The 3,694-nt window shown below is 43.0% G+C and overlaps 1 protein-coding gene across 4 annotated transcripts in view; it reads left to right on the top strand.

The window, feature by feature from the left end:
* Positions 1-3,694, top strand: part of MCC (MCC regulator of Wnt signaling pathway) — a 429,609-nt gene that overhangs the window by 148,015 nt on the left and 277,900 nt on the right. The window lies entirely within an intron of this gene.

The raw sequence follows: 3,694 nt of genomic DNA, 5'->3' as shown, positions 1-3,694 counted from the left end.
GAAGCTCATTAAGTTATTAACTCTCCCACTTGGCTCCCACGTGTGATGTGTTTGGTTAAATTCAGGCAAGGTGGTCTCTCCGCGGCAGAGATGAATGACCCGCACTAGGGAGGGAAGTGGGGAGGAAGCACATCAAAGCCGCTTAGAACTTTTATTTCCTGCCGGGGACTGGACTTCTGAGTCTTTGAGGCAAGCGCATTTGCAATTCCTGGCTCTTACTGTAACATATCCACTTGAGTGTTTGAGACCAGCTTTGAAATTAAGCTACATCAAACGGTATGCAAATACTGAACGGTAAAACGCTCAAAGCCACCTTTTTTCATGACTTTAGGGATGCCTCGGGCACATCCCCCACCTCCACCCCCAAGGGCTCTGAAAACCTGAAAAAGCAGTGATGGGATGGCTCAGAAGAGGAGAAGGTCTGTGTGATTGGTGTCTACAGCCGGGAGGCTCGATGGCTGTGGAGTTTCTGTTTAGCACCATCACTGAGCCATTTCTGGGGGGCAAAAGTAGAATAAATAGTCTGTGCTTCTTGAGTATGGCTGAAGAGAGGAAAAGGGGAGAAAAAAGAGACCAGTGGGAAACAGCCTGAAGGCCAATAGAGAGAGGTGATGTAAGATGACTAACCGTGAAGGGAAAGTGAAGGAATAGAGAGCCCACACTGAGGGGAGAGGGCTGTAATGGGATATCCAAGTAGGCCTGCAGCTGATATCCAGCAGTGAATGCGGTGGGCCCCTGCCAGGTGCTGTAAGTGTCTTGCTGCGGTGCTGCCCCTTCTTGGGTGTGGAATAGCTTTCTAAGGTGTTGGCCTATTGAGGTAGAGGCATTTTCTAACCCTGTCCTTTCCCCTTTGATTTAGAAGCCTGGAAAGAGGCTGAAAGTGAGGGCTTAATTTAAAAATGGGAGGTGGATGAAGAGGCATGAAGACCTAAGTGATATATATATATTTCAATTTTACATGCAGGGAGAGGTTCCAGATCTAAAATAGAACCCAGGACCCTGCTCCAGTGCTAACGCTGTTGAAAGAAGTCTTTGACTTACCTTCTAAGGTCATTTTAAAATAAAAAACTAAAGGCATACATCTTGCAGAGGGTCTCGGCCAGGCCCTTCACGTTATTTATTTCTCCGTGGCAGCTTTCACACTTAAACCTGAAGTGTGCTGTTCAGTTACCTTGTTTAAAAACAATCACAGATTTAGGACAGAGGTGGCTAGGACACTGAATAGAGAGGGGGTCTGGATTAACTTTAATAGTATTGGCACAGTCAGTGATTGCATTAAATGAACCCAGAGTATCTATGAAACTCAGGTGAAAGGTAAAACTCTCCACTGTGCCTAGTTGCATCCACTCCTTAGACAACTTGTGGCCCAATAAAAGAGTTGAGGATGCTTCACGGCCCCTGCATTAGTTGGAGCAAAAATATTTCAGCATCACAAGACATAGTTTTATCCCTAAGGATATAAACAAGTTTCTGCCCCATATCTTTTATTTATTTTTTTTAATTGAGGAACGGTGTGTTTTTCCAGGACTCATCAACTCCAAGTCAAGTAGTTGTTTCAATCTAGTTGTGGAGGGCGCATCTCAGTGGCCCATGTGGGGATCGTCAAACTGGCAACCTTGGCGTTATGAATAGTGCGCTCTAACCACCTGAGCTAACCGGCCACTCCTACCCCATATCTTTAATCAAAATTTCTTTCCTTTTCCTCAGGGTCGGCTCATTCATTTTTTGCCTTCTTTCGAGGCTCATTCATTTTTTGCCTTCTTTCGTAGGCTCAGTAGTTTAATTGCCCCTCCATCCCCCCAATCCTAGTTTCCCTGCAGATTGAGTAGTTGCAACAGACTATAAGGGTAGTTATTTTAGTTTTTGTACATATTCTTAATTAGGGTATGTGTAGAGAAAGTTTGTAAGGCAAGGGGGTGTGTGTGCTTCATACCTTGTGGACACTAAATCTCAGTTCAATTTGTCATAGGCAATAGTTGTACCAAATCTTCTGTAATATCTACAGGTCAATATTTATATGGACCCATAGATCTGAATATAACTCACTTGTATTTCTCACACTAGGTCTGTGCTGTAAAGGAGAGTTTTTTCTTTTTACTGTAACTTTTCTCTTACACACCGGTTTTGCTTTAACGTTACGGGGCAAAGTTGCCACCTTCTGACGGTTGGTTTCTCCTCTTCACCTGGAAGCAGAGCTAATAAAACCCTCAGGGGCCCCTTTAATGCCATGTCTCTTATTGCCCAGGAGACTCAACACCGTCTGGAGGTCACCATGGGGTCAGATTCAGCCTGACGTTCACCAGGCATTTCAGGGGCAGGAAAAACTGAAAGGGCCCAGCATTATCCTGAGTATTATAAACAAGACGCCTCTCTCATTGGTGTTGACATGTGTGCTTACCCCTTCTACAAGCGTCCTCTAGCCACAGGCGTCATTGACTCTTGGGCAGTAACGTCGACTCTGACTCCATAACATCCTGAACAAATGGGAGTGACTTAAATCCATTTCTGGTTATAATCTGCTGGTCCTGTTTGCAAGAGCAATGCGCTTTGGTCAACAACTGAGGTGTCGGCCTCGGCCTGCGTGCTCCAGCGTGGCTTGGTTACGAGAGAGGCAGGAGGGATGGGTGTGAGGGATCCCGTGAGGCCCCTCAGAGCTGGGTGTTGGACACAAGATGTTTTGTATATGTGAGAAAGTTAAGGTGGAAAAACAGGAAATTCATGAATGTGTTCCTTTTGTCTTTAGTTTGAACAATAGCTGTTTAAGATCCTGTGAGATGATGTAGGAGATAGTAAAACTGCCTCTACCTATGGACATTCAAAACATTTTCATTTATGTGTCACCACAAATGGCTTAGGTCAAGTCTGAACACTTTAACCAAAGCCAACTAATCCTTAGCATTAACAGCGGTAATGCAAAAAGGAACATTTGAGAAGCATGAATTGGCTATTCTTTTTTCTTGGTTGTTAGCTGTCCCTATCAAAGACTAAAAGGATGTTTTTCCTTTTCTAATGTGAGGTTAAGGAAGGACTTCCACATCAGTGAAATCAAAAGTACAGTGCTTAGAAAATTAAATGGTTGACTTGCAACCTCCTTCCACCACAGTCAAGAAGCTGAGTGGACACACTCTCAGCGGCATTCGATTAAATTGTCCCAAACCTTGTCAAGGGAAGACTCTTAAATCTTCCTCATCTCCATGGATTTCTGGTCAGCAGTTAGTTCTGTTTGTCTTGGTAAAACCTGTGGGACCAGTATGTAGTTTAACCCTGTTTCACTATCACAGTCACATCTCTTGGTTCTAGAGTAATTCAGACTTTGGGAGGAAGACTATGACTTGAATGACTTGAATTTACTCATCTTTACAGAACAGTTGTCTACTAGATGTGCTTGTCTGATAGGCAGCTACCTATTTACATAGTAAAATAAAAACTTATCTTTAAGAGTTTGTTTTTTCCTGACAATCATGAAAACCTCTGGGAATGAAAAAAAATCTTTTTTCCTAACTCAAGTAATAATTTTCTCAAAGCAATTAACTTATATTCTTTACCTTTTAAACAATAAACAAGGAACAGGTAAAATTCTCCCGTCACTTAGTTGCCTGTGGAAATTATATTTTCCTAGCTCTCTCTCTCTCTTTATTCAAAGCTTTTTTAATAAGATTATTCCAGTCGTAAATGTAGGCTATCGAGGCAACTC

Source organism: Hipposideros armiger, unplaced genomic scaffold (genome assembly GCF_001890085.2).
Source record: "Hipposideros armiger isolate ML-2016 unplaced genomic scaffold, ASM189008v1 scaffold_296, whole genome shotgun sequence".
Classification (NCBI taxonomy): Eukaryota; Metazoa; Chordata; class Mammalia; order Chiroptera; family Hipposideridae; genus Hipposideros; species Hipposideros armiger.
This window is presented reverse-complemented; position numbering and strand designations above follow the sequence as displayed.